The sequence below is a fragment of the Apium graveolens genome, chromosome 4, assembly GCF_009905375.1.
Source record: "Apium graveolens cultivar Ventura chromosome 4, ASM990537v1, whole genome shotgun sequence".
NCBI lineage: Eukaryota > Viridiplantae > Streptophyta > Magnoliopsida > Apiales > Apiaceae > Apium > Apium graveolens.
Window position 1 is genome coordinate 29,544,121 of NC_133650.1, and position 20,885 is coordinate 29,565,005.

The 20,885-nt window shown below is 36.2% G+C and overlaps 1 non-coding gene across 1 annotated transcript; it reads left to right on the forward strand.

The window, feature by feature from the left end:
• The first annotated feature begins 8,001 nt into the window (after nt 1–8,001).
• Nucleotides 8,002–8,108, forward strand: LOC141723169 (small nucleolar RNA R71). Its single transcript, XR_012576158.1, has one exon. It is a non-coding gene; the product is annotated as a small nucleolar RNA R71 (small nucleolar RNA).
• Nucleotides 8,109–20,885: the final 12,777 nt, after the last annotated feature.

Here is a 20,885-nt window from a genome sequence, read left to right on the forward strand (position 1 = left end):
GATCATCAAGAAGACCAAGAACCCTAAACCCCCGAATTGAGAGAATAATCTGATTTTTCCGAAAAATAGAAAATAAAAATATGATTTTTAATAATAATAATTATTAAATAAAAATATATTTATACTTACACAAAAATACCCCTAAAATTATTTGGGGCCTAATAATACCATTTAATAAAAATAATTAGCCCAAAATTAATAATTATCGGGAAATAATTTTTAATCAAATAAATATAAATTTATGCCAAAATTCCCCAAAAATTATGAATAATTCAAAAATGCAAGAATGATGGATCTTTGAAAAATGCATGATTTTATAAAAATAAAAATATGAATTTTGTGGCCTTTGACGTCCTGGTAGGGTCCCGGTCCGTTGATTTTTGAGAAACCAAAATATTTCTAAATTAAAAGAAAACCCCAAAAATACATATTGTAACGCCCTCCAGACCGGGGTATTAGTCTGGGGGTTACTAGCTAATCATCAAACCTGTACAATCTGACTAACAAATAATAAAGAAATGTATCTAAACCCATTTAACACTAACTAGGATCTTTTTACGTTGAAGTATGAAAACAAGAACCACTAACTACTTTATTACAAACCAAATTCAAAATCTTACAAACTCTCTTTATTACAAACCATTGTCTAACCAGTTTTAAACTAATTTCATCTTTTATTCAAACACACACTAACTATCTACACTCCACCTGTTCGGGCAACTCAAAGCTTTCTTCCTGGATTGGGATCAACACTTTAGGTATGAGAGGATCCCGAGGTTTGACCCGCTTCTTTACCACTCGAGTCCTGATGGGTTTCATATTCCTTCTTAACTCAAAAAAATAAGGTGAATAAAAATAAAAAGGGGTGAGCCAAAAATTGCTCAACAAGTCCAAAAAATATAAACAGTGTTAAAACAGTTTAACTGAATCTGTAACCTGGGTATATCTGCAAAGATATAACCCCGCGAGAATAGAAAGAAGGCCATTACTGGTGAGTACAAACGAACTAAACTAGATACAAGTTCGCATCTATACCCTGTTGATCAGCCAGGATACAGTGCAGATCTATATTCCACTATATAGATCCAATCGGGCACCCATGAACTACGGCCCATCTCAAGGATCCGGTTATGTCCCGGTCCTTAGGATTAAGTAAACTTAATCCCCAAAAGTATCACTATCCAGTCCATGGAGTAGCAACCGGAACAATCGGTATGCTTTGATATATTCTAATCACCAGAATATATCAATATATGTAAGTAACAATTGGAATATGAATAAGAAATTCAAGGAAAATGAGAAATCAAGAATCAAAATGAAATATGAACAAGAATCAAAAGAGTGCAAGCGTGATAAGAATCTGAAGAAATATCACTATTCTGAAAGTAGAATAGGGGAAAAACTTGCCTTCTACGCGACTCACTTCAATTATATCACATTCGTCTTTCACCGGCTCAACCTGCCTTGCTGGCTTAACTTCTGTTAGAGAAATAGACTGGTTTAGTCATTTTGTACTTCAATTACATCTTGAATCGACTTCACATCGTTCCTATTGTCTATCCATGCTCTTATGACTGACTCGTATATTATATATTAGCAAATAAGACTCGATTAACCACATAATACACATAAGCACATAAGCACATAATCATTTTTATAGTTAAAATAATTTTTAGAATCAAAATCGACTCGTTGATCGCTCAATTGATCATTATCGAACTCGTTCCCTATTTTTCGGACTCGTCTCGACACGCGATTCGACTTATAATCAAACAAATAACAAAGTCAATTAATTTCTAGAAAAAAATAGGTTTTAGTATTATTTTTAATGAAAAGAATTCATTTTTCTGAGTCAAAGAGCTTTCGTTTCGCTCGAATCGGACTAACGGTCTATTTAATATCAATTAAACACGGACAATTCAATTTATTATTCAATATAAATAATTTTTACTAATTTTTAAACCCTAAAAATAATTTTTAAATAATTATTTAAGAAACATTAGAATTAAAAATGATTTTTCTATAATATTTGGAATTAAAATAAATTTATTATGATTTATTAAAAATTATTTGATTAATTATCAAAATAATTAATCATTTTTAAATAATTAATAAATAATTAATAAATAATAAATAATTAAGAAAATAATTAAATCTGATTTTTAGAAAATATTTCATAATTATTTATAATATAAATTAATTAATTAGTTAATTAATTAATCAATTTATAAAATAAATAAAACTGATTTTTATAATTAAAATAAAATAAAAATAAAATAATTCCATAAACACTTGTCAGAAAATGAATTCTAACAATAACGGATCAAAGGCGGGTTGTAATTGGGTCAGAAACCAGGTTGCCAAGAACAATCTGGGTCAGGATGAACACACCGGAAAATTCCCAGATTCCGGTGGGTTCCCCGGACTCCGGCAACACCTGTTCTTGGTCAAACAGGTACCGTTTGGTACCGTTTTCAATCCTAAATCATTCTAAATCAATTCACCAACTTTAATCAACTGAAAAACAATCAGAATCATCCCTGAACATGCAACTCCGGCCAAACCGACTTCAAAATCCGGCCAAATATCGAAATCATTCATTTGTACATAAAACTCGATGCTAAATAGTGCAAATCAAAGCTTATAACACGTATAATCAAAGCCCTAACAATTCAGGAACAAGAGATTCACCAAAATCACGAAGCTATGTTTTGAAAATTTAACATAAACCCTAGTAATCGAATATTACTATCCAGACATCGTTCATTCAATTAAACACCATGAATCGACTCTAAATCATCTAACAAAACTATATCAATCATCAAATATCATAATAACCCTAGAATCAAAAAGTCCTAATTCGAATATAAACCCTAGAAATCGAAAATAAAAAATGATGCATTAAAACATGAAATTGATATCAAAAACAGAAAGAACAAATGAAAACCTTTGATTTGAGTACTCGAACTGCTTGATTTGGTATAGAAATCAGATCAAAATCACCGATTGATTCTTCCACCCGCAGCTGTTCTACCCGACCCGGTTTGCAGAGAATTTTAATTATTTTCTGATTTTTAATGATTAATTATAATTAATTAAATAAAAATTAGGCTATTTATAGTAGTGAAATTAATACTCATAATTAAAATTAAGGCCCTAATTTTACACTTTTTAAAATTAATAGGCCCCAAATTTTATAATTTTTGAGTATTAAAATTTTATTTAATAAGATATAAATCAGATTTGTTCCCACGGAGACTGGTTTAGGTTAAGTTCAATTTATGCACCTATGCAACAATGTATGGTTATTGCTCAATGCTAAGACAAATAACAAATTGGGTTTTTATTAAACTTAGAGATTATACTAAATAACATTAACTAAGAGAATTGAAGTTGAATTAATATATATGATAAACATGGGATTCTAACTTCATTAAATACTTCATTTAATAGCCTTATTATTTTGAACCTTAGCATGTGATGGTGAGGACACTAATCAGATAACACGAAACTGATAAACGCCAACTTTCGTTGCACGAGTACCATTCTACCAGACATCCACAAAAGAGATAGAAGCTGAATAGGCACCAATTATATTGAGACCCTATATGTCTATAGAATTTGACAACATAACGGTTTAAGAACAAGTTATCTATCTTGATTACATAGGGCAAGTAAAATGGTTAGAGTTACCTACGAATCATGCATACACATACATGAACCTATGCTAGCATGGCAAGTTCTAAACCTCTATATTCACTGTCGCTTCAATAGAGATTAACACGCTATCTTATATGTTAGCTACGCACATAAGACGAATAAGCACAACCATACTAGGATATCAATCAATCACCACACACCAAGATATCGAAACAATTAACTATTGAAATCCATAAGTAAATCCGCTAGAATCCCATGACAACGATTAGCCCATAATCGAACTCATCGTCACCATGGGTTCCAATGAAAGCATGGTATAAACAAGGTCTTAATAAACTAAATAATAATCAAAGTACGAATAAACGAGATCTAGGTTCAACAAGAACGAAAATGAGCATCCAAAGTTACAACTAATTCAAAGAATCACAAGTTGAAAACAAGATCTTCTTTTTCGGAGTTGTTATGTGCTTCTAGGCCTTCTCCTTGGTATCCCAATCTTCCCGAATGATGAAAACCCTTTTTTTTAAGTATATATACGCCCCTAGTGGACCTGGACCCTTAAAATTGTCAAATTCTACTCAAAAAAGGCTTTTTCAGCGAAATCAGCGATCAGCCGCGCCCTGAGCGGGCGCTCAGCTCTCCTGAGCGGGTGCTCAGCTCTGCTGAGCGGGCGCTCAACTACTGACTGGGAAAAATATTCTGATGAATCTTGTTTTGGCCATAACTTGAGTTCTACTTGTCAGAATTAGGCGATTCAACTGCCCACACGAAGCTATTGAGATTCTCTACAACTTGAAAATGGCCTTGGCTTCCAATTCTGATTACTTTTCATCATATTTCCTTTAAAAGCTCTTTTCTTCATTTAACTGATACCTGAAATGCAATAACACAAAAACACATCAAAATACCAACAACTTGAGTCCAAAACACCAATTTAAGCTTGTAATAAAGCATTCCAAGTGGATATAAAATCCACTTATCACACCCCAAACTTGAATCGATGCTTGTCCTCAAGCATAAACAGACTCAAAACTACAAAATAAACCTAATGCATGAATGCAACTACGTGAATGCAACTAAATGACAATGCAATCGATCCCCTCAGAATAACCATAACCAAATGAATAAGCCAATGCCTCTAAAAATGCAATGACTTTAAACAAAGTTCAAATAAATCCCACAAACCAACTCACAAACCAGAAACATGCGTGTGTGGATGCTTAACAGATATACTCTCGATACTAGATCAATAACCCTAACTTATCTATCATTGAAACAATCAAAAGTTTATAAACAGAATAGACAATAAACGCATTATGACTCACAACACCTCCTTTGTACTAGAGTTATACAAGGATTCACACTATTATTGAACACATAACAAAGATGCTTATTTGATCGTGCAATGAATGAGGTCCCAAAAGACTTATACAATAATACCCATGTAGCGAGCATTAGGTTAGTGGATCCCAGACTATAAAAGCCTTAGGTCACTAGGCACAAAGTCCCCTAAAACTTAATAACTCGAGTATTAAAGAGCTCACTCTTGATCAATTATGCATAAACACATACTTTTTTTCTTTTTTTTCTCTTTTCTTTTTTTTTTTCAACAATTTCTGAATGAGTGCGTTTCGCTCCATCTCATTCAACCCTAGACTACTCATAAAAATATGAGCCGGCTACTAGCCATTTGACACCTAGCCTTACAACAACTAGCAATGAAATCCAAGTTTTTCTCCAGATAAAAAGAATCAGTGTTTTTACGTCACTACGAGAATATCACAAATTCTAAATATAACCAAGTGATTAAATCTCAACAACAAACAAGTATGATCATGATCTACATCAAAAGCAACCCTATAAGACTTTGTGAAAATATTTGTTTCTGGCATGCAAATCAATTCATTAGGACTTAAACATCCCTCTATTCGTCATCACCACACTGAACTTAACATCAACTTATCAAATATCATAGTTCATCTTAAGGGATCATGCTAAATATGCATGCAAATACAACTATATGAAATTACATAAAAACAAACAAATATGTCCTAAATGAACAATCATGCAAAAATATGAATGAACTACAACTAAACATGCAACATAAATCTATATGAATCTATATGGACACACACTACTAATCCTTACATTATCACCCCCAAACTTAAAATTTTCAATGTCCTCATTGAAGGTAATAATAAGGATTTCAGGCATACCTAGTCATCGGAAAGATCACCCTCTTCAGGTGGAGGATCAGGTGGCCAATCAACCTCGCCACTAGTGTCTCGGAAAATAGTACCAAAAGCGTGTGTCAAATCTTCAGCAAAATGACGGTGAATGTTGTGCATGGCCTCCATACGCCTAATTACTCGCCTGTACTGCTCGTCACCAACACCAGTCCTATCAACTACCTGCTGTACATGAGAAGAACCCTCTATAGGCACTGGAGGATCCGTTCGGCTACCCTCTACATCATCAAAGATATATCCCAACCCCTTGTCAGGGGGTGCACCTAAGAATGAATAACTCAAGTGATCTGGTAGTGGGTTGAGCTCAAGTGTGGGAGCATCTTCAATAGACGGCTCGAGACGATCCTAAGAAATTTTCAGCTCTGCTAACCCAAGAGAATCGAATGGCACATCCAACTTCCTCTTCCACAGAGGTGCATTCAAAACCTGAATTTGCTCTACTTTAAAGCACTCCTATTTAGTTGTGGGTAATTTTATTTCCTTGAACACATTGAAAGTGACCTTCTGATCATTAACCTTCATCGTAAGCTCTCTTTTTTGCACATCGATCATAGTTCGGCCTGTAGCCAAGAATGGTCTTCCCAAGATAATGAGAATCTTTTTATCTTCCTCGAAATCAAGAATTACAAAGTCAGCAGGGAAGAAGAGTTTATCCACCTTGACCAAGACATCCTCCACTATACCTCGTGGATAAGCGATGGAACGGTCAGCTAGTTGCAATGACATGTATGTTGGTTTCGGCTCAGGCAGACCAAGCTGCTTGAAGATAGATAAGGGCATCAGATTGATGCTAGCTCCTAAATCACATAAACACTTGTCAAACGACAAGTTTCCGATGGTGCAAGGAATAGTGAAGCTTCCAAGATCTTTAAGCTTCGGAGGCAACTTCTGTTGCAGCACAGCACTGCATTCCTCCGTTAGAGCAACGGTCTCTAAGTCATCGAGCTTCACTTTCCGAGAGAGAATACCTTTCATAAACCTCGCATAGCTAAGCATCTGTTCAAGAGCTTCAGCGAAAGGTATGTTGATATGAAGTTTCTTGAACACCTCCAGAAACTTCTCAAACTGCTTATCCAGCTTTTTCTTCTGCAGCCTTTTAGGAAAAGGAGGTGGAGGATAAATCTGTTTCTCCCCTGTATTACCCTCAGGAGGAGTGTGTTCCACAGTAGTCTTCCTTGGTTCCACCTCTACTTCCTTCTGCACATCTTCTTCAGCCACAACTGCATTTTCTGAATCTTGAGATTTTTCTGGCTCTTCGTCTTGCTGAATTTGGGGGCTTGCGACCTTTCCAGACCTTAAGGTGATGGCGTTCACATGTTCTTCAACTTTCTTCTTTCCTGGATTGGCTTCTATATCACTAGAAAGCGTTCCTGGTGGTCGATTCAATACGGCATTAGCAATTTGCCCTATTTGGTTCTCCAGATTCTGGATAGAAACAGCCTGGCTTTGGCATATAAGAGCCTGGTTTTTGCACATAAGTCTCAACTCCTCCAATTCAGATTTTTCATTCGAAGATAGACCTGCATCATGAGTTTGTTGTTGAAGTTGGAGTTGTTGTCTTGGTGTAAATTGTTGCTGAAAACCAGGAGGGTTAAATAGCTTATTTCCAAACTGCTGGAATGGCTGTTGCATCATATTCTGATTGTTGCTCCAGCTGAAGTTAGGATGATTCCAGTTGTCAGGATGATAAGTGTCTGGAACTGGTTGTTGCGATCTCTAAAAGTTGCTCAGAAACTGAGCTGAGTCACTAGATATAGCGCATTGCTCCGTCACATGCGGACCGGCACACAGCTCACAAACACTATTTATCTGTTTAACACCATAGTTAGCCAGAGAATCGATCTTCATAGACAACGCCTTTAGTTGAGCAGTGATAGCCGTAGCTGTATCCACTTCAAGAACTCCTGCTACCTTGCCCTGTGGATATCTCTGGGTTGGATACTGATATTCATTAGCATCCATCAGTTCAATTAGATCATAAGCTTCCTTATAGCTCTTTGCCCATAATGCTCCGCCTGATGCTGCGTCGAGCATGGGTCTGGACTGTGCTCCCAACCCATTATAAAAACAAGTGATGATCATCCAATCAGGAATTCCATGATGAGGACACTTCCTAAGCATCTCCTTGTAGCGCTCCCAAGCTTCACTTAGCGATTCTCCCGTTTGCTGCGCAAATTGAGTAATAGCATTCCTGAGTGCAGCTGTCTTCACCATAGGGAAGAATTTAGTAAGAAACTTCTGAGCAAGATCTTCCCAAGTAGTAATCGAACCAGCTGGTAGAGAGTGTAACCAGCTCTTAGCCTTGTCCTTCAGAGAGAATGGGAACAGTCTCAGCTTCAAAGCATCTTCAGAAACACCGTTGAACTTGAAGGTGTCGCATATTTCAATGAAATCCCTAATGTGTGTATTGGGATCTTCCGTTGGAGAACCCCCAAACTGGACTGAAGTCTGTACCCATTGAATTATGCCAGGCTTGATCTCAAAGGTATTAGCTGTGATAGCTGGCCGGACAATGCTAGATTGAATGTCATTGATCTTGGGTTGAGAAAAATCCATCAAGGCTTTCGTTCGTGCTGCTGGATCTCCCATTGTAATGAGTACCTGAAACACAAACAAATAAACTGTGAAAGTAAAAGAATCCGAGTCAGTGAACTTTAACGACCACTGATGACAAGCACATAAACTAAAAATTAACACCGAGTCCCCGGCAGCGGCGCCAAAAACTTGTTAGGGCAAAAACACGCGCTAATATTCACGCAAGTATACGCGTTCGCAAGTAGTATAAGATATAAATCAGATTTGTTCCCACAGAGACTGGTTTAGGTTAAGTTCAATTTATGCACCTATGCAACAATGTATGGTTATTGCTCAATGCTAAGACAAATAACAAATTGGGTTTTTTATTAAACTTAGAGATTATACTAAATAACATTAACTAAGAGAATTGAAGTTGAATTAATATATATGATAAACATGGGATTCTAACTTCATTAAATACTTAATTTAATAGCCTTATTATTTTTAACCTTAGCATGTGATGGTGAGGACACTAATCAGATAACACGAAACTGATAAACGCCAACTTTCATTGCACGAGTACCATTCTACCAGACATCCACAAAAGAGATAGAAGCTGAATAGGCACCAATTATATTGAGACCCTATATGTCTATAGAATTTGACAACATAACGGTTTAAGAACAAGTTATCTATCTTGATTACATAGGGCAAGTAAAACGGTTAGAGTTACCTACGAATCATGCATACACATACATGAACCTATGCTAGCATGGCAAGTTCTAAACCTCTATATTCACTGTCGCTTCAATAGAGATTAACACGCTATCTTATATGTTAGCTACACATATAAGACGAATAAGCACAACCATACTAGGATATCAATCAATCACCACACACCAAGATATCGAAACAATTAACTATTGAAATCCATAAGTAAATCCGCTAGAATCCCATGACAACGATTAGCCCATAATCGAACTCATCGTCACCATGGGTTCCAATGAAAGCATGGTATAAACAAGGTCTTAATAAACTAAATAATAATCAAAGTACGAATAAACGAGATCTAGGTTCAACAAGAACGAAAACGAGCATCCAAAGTTACAACTAATTCAAAGAATCACAAGTTGAAAACAAGATCTTCTTTTTCGGAGTTGTTCTGTGCTTCTAGGCCTTGTCCTTGGTATCCCAATCTTCCCGAATGATGAAAACCCTTTTTTTTTAAGTATATATACGCCCCTAGTGGACCTGGACCCTTAAAATTGTCAAATTCTACTCAAAAAAGGCTTTTTCAGCGAAATCAGCGATCAGCCGCGCCTTGAGCGGCCGCTCAGCTCTCCTGAGCGGCCGCTCAGCTCTCTGAGCGGGCGCTCAGCTCTGCTGAGCGGGCGCTCAACTACTGACTGGGAAAAATATTCTGATGAATCTTGTTGTGGCCATAACTTGAGTTCTACTCGTCAGAATTAGGCGATTCAACTGCCCACGCGAAGCTATTGAGACTCTCTACAACTTGACAATGGCCTTGGCTTCCAATTCTGATCACTTTTCATCATATTTCCTTTAAAAGCTCTTTTCTTCATTTAACTGATACCTGAAATGCAATAACACAAAAACACATCAAAATACCAACAACTTGAGTCCAAAACACCAATTTAAGCTTGTAATAAAGCATTCCAAGTGGATATAAAATCCACTTATCATTGATCTGCATATTTGCGTTGTCTATTTTGTATTATATCCAATCGTTTTCGAATAAGTTCTATCTTTTCTTTAGTCTGTTGGATTAATTCTGGACCCAAAACCTTGCGTTCTCCAACTTCATCCCAATATACCGGTGATCTGCATTTTCTTCCATATAATGCCTCATACGGTGGCATTCCAATGTTTGCGTGATACTTGTTGTTGTAAGAAAATTCAACCAAAGGTAGATGCTCATCCCAACTGCCTTCGAAATCAATCGCACAAACTCGTAGCATGTCTTCAATTGTTTGGATAGTTCTTTCACTTTGCCCATCGGTTTGGGGATGATAAGCGGTACTCATGTTTAATTTATTTCCAAGGCATTCTTGAAATTGTCTCCAAAATCTTAAATTAAATCGGGGATCTCGATTAGACACGATAGATATTGGAACTCCATGTCGCATCACAATTTCCTTGAGATACAAGTGCACTAGCTTGTCGAGCGAAAATCTTTCATTAATTGGTAGAAAATATGCCGACTTTGTTAGTCTGTTAATAATTACCCATATCACATCATGATTTGTTTTAGTCCTTGGAAGTCCTACCACAAAATCTATCGCTAGATGTTCCCATTTCCATTCCGGAATATCTAATGGTTGCAGTAATCCACTCGGACATTGATGTTCCGCTTTAACTCGTTGACATGTGTAGCATTTACTTACTCATTCCGCTATCTCCTTCTTCATATTCGGCCACCAAAAGTTTTCCTTCAGATCACGGTACATTTTTGCACTTCCTGGATGAATGGAATACTTCGAATTGTGCGCATCTCGCAATATTTCTTCCTTCAGTTCTGCCACGTTAAGGATCCAGATTCTTAATGCAAAGCGTAGAATTCCTTCGTTATCCTTCTGGGTTATAATTTATTCTCCTGTTAAGTCGTCATCTTGACTCATTACTTCTTCTTGACAGCGTCGAATCTTCTCTAATAATTCCGATTGAAAAGTCATAGCGTAGATAGCTTCAGTAGATTCATTGGGAATACGAATTTCGATTTCCAACTTGTCAAATTCCTTGGCTAATTTTTTACATGAAGTTAACAGATTCAATCTTTCTTTTCAGCTCAGCGCACTTACCACAACGTTCGATTTCCCAGGATGATAACTGATCATAACATCATAATCTTTAATCAATTCCAGCCATTGGCGTTGTCTCATGTTCAGTTCCTTCTGCGTAAAGATGTACTTCAGACTTTTATGATCCGTGTAGATTTCGCATTTCTCACCGTAGAGATAGTGTCTCCAAAGTTTCAATGCAAATATGATCGCTGCTAATTCCAGATCATGCGTAGGATATTTCTGCTCATGAAGTTTTAGCTGTCTCAAAGCATATGCAATGATGTTTCCGTGTTGCATCAATACACATCCTAATCCATGGTATGAAGCATCGCTGTAAATGACAAAATTTCCATGCTCGTCTGGCAATACAAGTACCGGTGCGGTTACTAACCGATTCTTCAGCTCTTGGAAACTTTCTTCACATTTGTCATCCCATACAAACTTTTCACTTTTTCGAGTTAACTTGGTCAATGGCGTTGCTATTTTCACAAAATCTTTGACAAATCTTCTATAATATCCTGCCAATTTCAAGAAACTTTGAATGTCTGTCGGTGTCTTCGGCCTTTCCCAACTCAATACAGCTTCAATCTTCGCTGGATCGACTTGAATGCCTTCTCTACTCATGATGTGCCCTAGAAATTGTACTTCCTTCAACCAGAATTCACATTTTGAGAATTTCGTGTACAGTTGCTCTTTCCTCAGAATTTCCAAAGCTATCCTCAAGTGCCCAGTGTTAGGTCACACAACACTGTAGAAGGGGGTTGAATACAGTATTTATACAATCAAATCGATTTAACACAAGTATGTAACAAAGATCAAGTATATTGAATAAACTCTGTTACAATAAGAACTGTTGTTCTCTCTCAGTGATGAACAAATATAACTAAGAGCTGCTAGGTTACAATGTATAATCTTCTCGATAATGATAACACATATAGTGTAAACCCTAAGTCTGTGTTTATATAGTACACAGTTACAAGATAACTTCTAATTGATATGGAATACAATTCTGTCTCCTAAAATATATCAATTTGATTTCTTCTACAAGTCTTCCAGTCTTCTAACTCTTTCCATGCATATCTTCTTTTATTTAGTCTCGATCTTCTACTGTAAATCAGCTTCCTTCCTTATATGAAAGTCTTCCCGCACTTAAGTTCTGATATGACCTTAAGTTCTGATATTAAGTTCTGACTTTCAGTAAGTCCTGATTTCAGTATGTCCTGATATTACCTGTTTGTTAAGATCTGAAAACTAAACATGAATCATATTAGACATGACATCTCAAATATATCTAATAGTCTCCCCCAACTTGTAAATTATGCAAAATATACAAGTTAATAGATTTGATGTTGTTAAAAACATTTAAGTACAAATGCAATAAGAGTTTAACTAGATAACTAACTACAACTTACAGTCCTTGTAGCTTTTACCAATCTCACTGAGTCATTCTGAATCCATAATGATTCTTGACAAAGCTTGATATCAGCTTTTCTTCTTTAATTCTCAGGACTTGAGACATTGTAATCTTGACTTGCTTCATCTCTTCATCTTGACTTCCAGTCTGATAGATTGTAGTCCTTAAAGCAGAGATATGGTTTTTTTCTAAACCATCATTCAGTCTTATTACCCTAGGATGAGAAGAATCTTCATTGTAGCATAGACATTTCCCTTTCAGAATCACTTCAAGCTTAGCAGAATTCTTCTTCATTGGAATTTCACTTCTATCATGTTCAACAATACTAGGAATGAATTAGGTAACTTTTGAACCAGAAATTCTTGCTTTATCTCCGATGGTCTTCAATATGAAGTTTAACCATCTCCTGGTAATATCAGACTTTACCTCTAAAAGGTAATGAAAGAATTGAAGTTATTTCAGTGATTTGTTTAACACATCTGATTCTGACATTTGATATGTCCTTCCATCTTCAAGAAATAGAATCAGATTTTCCTTGACATTGTGCTTGTCATGAGCATCCAGTACCACTTGAACAGAGATAACCTTATCAAGGTGTTTCTGTGTAACATCTTCAAGAGGTATGTCAGTCAATAGAAATGGTTCTCTAGTCAGCACTTTAACTCCTGTTTTGATCTTAGCTTCATCAGAACCTAGTCCAGCTCTGTCTCTTGCTTCTCTGGATTTCAATCCAACAGTCATGAAATCAGATAACAATTGGCTTTTCTTTGGATCTGATGGTTTGACATTTTTCCACAGAAGTTTCTTTTTGTCAACTACTTTCATTTTGTCTAAATCAACTTGAGCACTGGCATAGGTTGATGTCTTGATGATTTTATCATAACTTGTTGTTTCTGTTGTAGCTTGCAGTTCTTCACTCTGAACAACTTGAGCCTTGTCAGAAGTTGTCTTTGATTCTTCAGAAATCTTCTTTCTTTTCAGAGTTTGAACATCTTCATCTTCAGCAATATTATCATCAGTAACTTGAACCATTTTGCACACTAGCTTTATCAGGATTTGAGGAATTTTCATCTCCAGTGGCTTGGTTGGTTCATCAACTTTTCATTTCCCTTTATCTTTGGGATCAATCTCAGATCGTGATCTTGTTTTGGGCTTTGATGCCTCAGTATGTGACTTCTCCTTGATCACAATGCCTTTTTCCTTAGGCCTTGGAGGTTTCTTTGCAACAGAAGCTTTTGGCTTCAGATTTTTCTTTTCAGTTTTAAATCTAGCTTCTTCCTCCTTGAGATTTTCTAAATCCATTCCTGGATTATGCTTTAGAAATAATCTTCTAGCAATTTCCTCATCAAGTATCTGAATCTTGGGATCCTTGTAGTAGATAGTAGTCTGCTTTCCCTTGAGCTTCAGAGTTTGCATGAACTTTTGAGAATCTTGACTTCCACCTTGTATCAGAACATCAGGCTTTGTCATCAGACTTTTCTCATCAGAACTTGATATCAGATTTTGAGTATTAGTACTTGCTATCAGATTTTGAATTTGAGCAGCTTCAGAACTTGTCTTCTTTTGAGTAGAAGATTTGCTTGCTTCAGTAATTAGTTTCCTTGAAGAAACCTTATTGCTCTGCTCTTTACTTTGAACTTGACCTCTACCCTTGCTAGGGTTTCCCTGGTCATCAGCTTCATCATCTTTCTTCTTCAGTATTTGATCATTAGAGCATTTGGACTTAAATATCTTCTCCCCCTTTTTGGCATCATCTGATAGTAGGAATGAGAGAAGAAGTTCCACTGAAGATTGGATTTCATCCAATTGAGCCTGTTGAGAAGCTTGATTAGCCAGGACCTTAGAGATTTGGGCCTGTTACTTCTCTTGAATTTTCTCAATTGCTTCTACCTTTTCAGAAATAGGTCTGATAAACCTCTTTTTGTCAAGATTGGTCTCCATATCTAGCTTTTCAGCTTTTTCAAGAAGCTTATCAACCTTTTCTTGAGTAGCAAAGTGTAGACCTTGAAGGTTCTTGGTAGACAGAGTTGTAATTTTGAGTTGTGTCTTGAAATCAGCATTTGTGAGCAACTCATCAGCTTTTCCAAAATGGTCTGTCAGGACTTTGGAGCTTGGAATGAAATCAGTTCCATTCCACTTCTTGGTCCACTCTACTCCTCTATGAGTTTCATCCCAAGGTACAGGAGCATCCTGTTTAACAAATTTCTTGACCAATGCTTCCTTTCCAAGTACAGGAGCTGGAGTATGTACAGAAATACTATCTCCAGAGCTTGATGAAGACTTATTATCCGCTGATAACACAACAGTGTGTGAGGTTATAGGAGTCTCTGATTTATCTTCATCTAAATTCTGAACTTCAGGATCTTGATCCAGAATTGGTGTAGATGGTATCTCAGCGTCAGCATTTAAGATTGGAGAATGAGTTGGAGATGTCTGAGCTACCGTGGGAGCTTCCAAATACAGAATAGTAGGAGTGTGCAGCCTGTTGATGTCAATTTCAGGACTTAAGCCTGAATCTTCAACTGTAATATCTTCATGAAGAGGAGAGACTGGAGGTGTAACAACTGTATCAGAAATAATGTCTTTGTCTTTAGCTGGAGGTGGCAGAGATTCAATGATAATTGGCTCTTTTGAGATCAGAGATTCCTGATCTCCTTCCTCAGCTTCTTCAGTATCTTCTGATGGAGGCTTAGCCAAATGCCTCTTAGCCTCATTTTCTTTAATCTCCTTGCTAGTGAAGGAGTTGCTTTATCATCAGAGTTTACAGTTATCTTTCTCTTTAAGGTATCAGAACCTTGAGATGCAGCATTTACCTGATGAGTTGACCCTTCAGCTTCTGTATCTTTATGAAAAACTAAATTTTCAACTTCAACTGTCACAGGTTCTGATGCATGAACCTGTGCTTCCTCCTCATCATCAGATTCATCCCTGAGAATGATCTTCCTTCTCTTTTGTGGAGGTTGAGGAATAGACTTTGCCCTTTTGGGCCTGGAAGGTGAAGATCTGATGGTAGGTGATGATGGTTGTTGTTGTGAGGATTGTGTTGGTTTAAAGTATGTTCTGATGAAGGGTGGAGTTTGAGAAGTTTGAGGTGTTTGTGTAGTGGTGGTAGGTGTTGATGGAGGTTAGGTTGGTTGTACATCAGTATATATGGAGGTGTAGGTGCTTGGGTCAGAGTTTACCAAAAATTGTTTGACAGATGTAGGAATTTGGAGGGGTCTCAAAATAGTTTTCTTATTATCAGTAGATAATAAGTCAGTAAATTCTCTCTTAGAAAGTTTACAAGGTTCAATTAACTCACTTGCTAATTGGGGTGCATCAGAACAACAAAAACTATAAATAAGCTGACAGAATCTAGCAAAGTAAACAGTATTTCTATCCTCTGTCATCATATCCCCAATAAATCCTAAAATAGCGCTTGCATAATCAAAATGAGTTTGATTAATGAGAGCATACCCTATTTATTGACTGAGAATTGGGATTGCATCAAAATTCGAACATTTGTTGGTAAAGGCCTTTGTGATGCAGTCAAAGAAGAAACTCCATTCCCTCCTTATGTGAGGTCTCTTCAATTGACCCAGCTTTGCCAATATCTTTCACTAGCCATCATCTGCTGAAGGACTGGCTCCTCAACTGTTGAACTATAGACACAGTAATCTGGCAAATATAAAGCCTGTCGAACTGTAGCCAGAGTCACTACATGCTCATCCTCCCCTATTGAAATGATAATACTTGGTGTAATAACCCCAAAATTTTTGAACTTTTAGTAACCCTTATGAATAGTGTTTTGCTGATTATGCTGAATAAGAAAACTTTCCATGCCACACTATCTAGGGGTTCTTCTATTGTTATTCTGAGATCTTATTAGTATTTTATATGGGATATAAGTGTATGTAAAGATCGTCAGAATCCAAATTCGAACACTTTGATTTTTCCCGAAAATCCACCAGATACCGAAAGAATTGAGTATAAGGAAACAGGATAAAAAGGATTTAAATTCAAGGATTATAAGAAAGGATGATAAAAGGAATATAATGTATTGAGAAAGGTTAAGGGAACCCAAGTAATAAGATCCTGAGTATGATCCCTCAAACGATAAACGAAAACGAAAGTTAAGCGAACCGTATAACAGATCAACGGTCATTAGCCAAGTAATTAGGAGCTAATCAAAGAGGTTAGTGAGGATGATGTCATCAAACCAATAAGAAGAGGACAAGCATGGGAAGATGATATAAGAATGATGACCTAAGCATGACCAAAAAGGAAGGAAGGTTGGTTGATTATAAACCACACAAAATTCACCATGGTTAAAAGGTAATAAATCAAAACAAAAGTGGATCAACCAAGCCAAATAAATCAAAAAACACAAAAACAAAGTTGACTCTCATTATTCAAGAGAAGCTCTCGGCTTTTCTTCTTTTTCAAAGAGGAAAATTTCAAAATCCAAGATCCAACCATTGTTAAATTGCAAGGTAATTATCCAAGGTTCCTTGCGATTAGTTATGGCTATCCTAGGAGTTTAAGCTCCAAATTCCTTCACAATCTCTTTCAATAAATCATTTAAGAAGAGAGTGAATAGTGTTTTCAAGAAATTTAAATTGTTTGATCTTGTGTTTTTTGTTAGATTAAGCTTTGGTAAGGACTTTCAAGGGTGATTCCAAGCTCCTTAGTTACTCTTACTCACCAAGGAAGGTATAATCTCTTAACCTAGCATTGTTATTGAATATTAAGAGCTTATTATGAGTAGGATAGTTCATGAGAAGCATGGTGATTGAATATGTAGAGATTAGTTGGTTTTGTAATGTTTTTGGAGTTATAAATCTTGGTTATTAGTTAATGAACTTAAGAATAGTTTTAGTTCATGTTTGAGAATAATATAAATTGTAAAACTTGAGGTGTTGGGGCTGTTTTACTGATGTATGGATGGAGTTTGGTTGTATGGTTGAATTGTGATTAATTTGTAGTTGATTTGGAGTAGGATAAAATTTGGTAATCGCGTAAACATAGCCGTCGTAATGCCCAATTTACTTTAGACTGTTTTTGTTCTTAACATCAGGACCCATGAACTCACTGTTAGGTTTTTACCATTGCCATGATTAGATATTTCATGTTACGAGCTTCGTTTTGATATGTGGTTCGCTTGAATCCGATGTACGGTTTAGGAGAAACGACCGTTTTAAGTAACGGCGTTTCGCGACCGAACCCTTACCCCTCGCCTTACTTTGAAACCTTGGTTTAGGACTTTAAATGACTAATTGGGGTATGAAACAATTATGTTAAGTGTACTAGGCACTTGTTAGGGTACTCGCGAAAGAATCTCCTTAAAACCCTTAATGGTTAATTTATTAAAAATGGTGGAGCCGAGGGTACTCGAGCGACTTAAGTGAATCGTTAAGCACAAAAGCGAACGTTAGGGTCTAATTGGTTAAAGTATAGATTCATAAGCGACTTTGGTTTAATTCCAACTTATATGTTTTTTATAGGTTACCAGACTCGTCCCAAGCCATTTCTCACCCCCAGTCGCTCAGGCAAGTTTTCTACCCGTTATACTGTTGTTGTGATGTATACATATGTATATGCATTATCTTGTGATAGATGCATGATGGTTAATTAGCAAATCTTGCGATATATTCGAGCATGTGATATGGTATATATGCATGTCTGTTTCGTAATCTTGATATATATCTGTTGATTCAAATTCTTATTAGTTGCATAATACATATGCTAGAGATAAGCAGTAATTGCGTATACCCTTAGTATAGGGGACCCAAAGGTGAACATTTTCTAAAACCGGGAGTCGATGTTCCCGAGTATAATATATATATATATATATATATATATATATATATATTTATATTTATATATATATATTTATATATATACATAGATATAGTTTTCAAAACTATGAATCGAATAAGGTTTATTCGATAACTTTATTTTTATTAATGAATATTATTTTGAATATTCATTTAAGGGCTTATGACTCCGTTTATTCATATTAATGAATATTATTTTGAATATTCATTCGAGGACATATGACTCCGTTTATTTTATTTAATGAATATTATTTTTGAATATTCATTCGAGGACTTATGACTCCGCTTATTTACTAAATAATATTCTTTATTTTATTAAAGAATAATGTTTCGATGATCAAACTTATTTTCGATTATTCAAATAAAGATCATACTTTCATATAAGTATATCTTTGGTTATTGTATTCATTTCAAGTATGAGTTTTAAAACTCCTACCTTGATTATTTTTATAAGGATCATCCTTATGGGAATATTATTTGAATAATAATATTCAGATACTTTCTAACATATCGGGACTGATTTATTTTATTAAGTCAGCGTTACTCTAAGCATTCTTTAAAATGTTTTCGAGTCTTCAAAATGATTTTAAAAGTTAGGGCGGATCCCAAAACTCATTTTTATATTTAAGATCCTCCTTTCGAAGGGGATTTAAATACTCGCTCAAAACCTGAGGGATCCGGCTCTGTGGTGTGTTTTATATTCGCAACAAGGTTGTTATTTTGATAAAAGAGTTTTTGATTACTTACCCAACACTCGGGAAGTAAAATTCTTGGAACAAGTTAATCCATTAACAGGCATCGCCTGGGAAATATCAGTGAGTTTTCCTTTCCAACTAGATACGACTTCTTGGTGGAGCCGTATCAACAAGTTTCTACTTGGGGGAAAGGGGGGACGAGCTTTACGTTTCAGAGTCATGGATTTTATCTGAACTAGGAGTGGCGTAAGTGGTCGAGTGGCGTCGGCCCAGCCTAATTATATTGGCCCAAATGGCCTGGAAGTTCCGCTAAGATGGTCCATTCCTTAGGAGTCCAGTGTTTGGTTGACAAGTAAATTCGACAGGTTCTCCTCTACATGTAGAAAATGGTGGGGTTGCACTACTATGACTGATCATCGTAAGTGGTCTTCCTGGCGCGGTAAACTCCCGTAATGAGTTCATCATCCAGTTGGATATTTCTGCAATACTACCCAGAGCACTTCGATAGAAAGGCTACGGCTGGGCGATTGTTGAGTGTTGGCAGGGTCGAGTTTTCAAAATGATGTTTTCATCAAATGAAGTATCTCGTAACTTCATTTCTTTTGAATGATATTTCAAAGATTGATTTTATACAAGTTATGCCTTGTAACTCCATATATGTGATGAACTATTTATACCTTGAACGGTGGTAGTTCAAGTAGTATTCGGAAAGGATATAAGTATATTGGAGTATCTTGTAACTTCATCCTTTCAACTTATATCTAGTAAATGATTATCTTATGCATGACAAAGATTTTCAGAAAAACGTTGAGACAAGGTTAGATATATGAGATCACCTTGCAACGATATTTTTATACAGTTATAAACTGGAACTCTGTGTATATTATACATGGCAGAGGATTTCAAAGATTTTGAAAAGTATATAAGTATATATACTGAATATTTTGCGACTTTGTCACATTAAGAGGTCAAACTTGGTTCATTTTTTCTTGACCAAGACTTTCATGAGTACCATGAGAATGCTCATATATTGTTAATTATTATGCATATTATTTCGGTGGGCTTGTTGCTCATTCTTGCTTTCTTCTCTCATCACACAACATCAGATAGAAAAGATGAACAGGACCAAGCTTCCAATTCGCAAGCGGTTAGGAAATGTTCCGTAATTTTCTGGAAGCATTGATGTCGCCGTAGCTGAGGTAGGAACTACCAATAGGCTAGGCTTCAACTATTGATGAACCAGACTTATGTATATTATGAATTGTAATAATGGCAAAGAATATGTAAATTATTCAGAAACCCTTTTGAGGTGAAATGGTTTATAATTGTGGAATAAATGACTTGTCTAATTTTTGGTTTTCATCTCTGAGACTATAACTTGTGGTGTGTGTGTGTATATTGTGGGGTCACAGTACGCAGTAGTTGGTTGATTGTTAAGGTTAAGTATTATTAAGGGAAATGGAACTCGTGACAACCCGGATCCCTGACCCCGGATCTGGGGGTGTTACACTTGGGGACCCATGAGCACCACCATCATCATACATGCCACTTCTTTAAAACTCCAGCACTTGAGTTCCAGAGATGGCTTCTGGTTGGGTTAAAGCATACCCAATCTCAGAGTTAGCAAGGAAACCCTGAATGAAGTAAAGATCTGATGGGGCTTCACTCTTGCTAACAATAGCCAAGTAATTGTTGGGGATAAACTTAGCTCCATTGAAAACTATGTCTTTTGG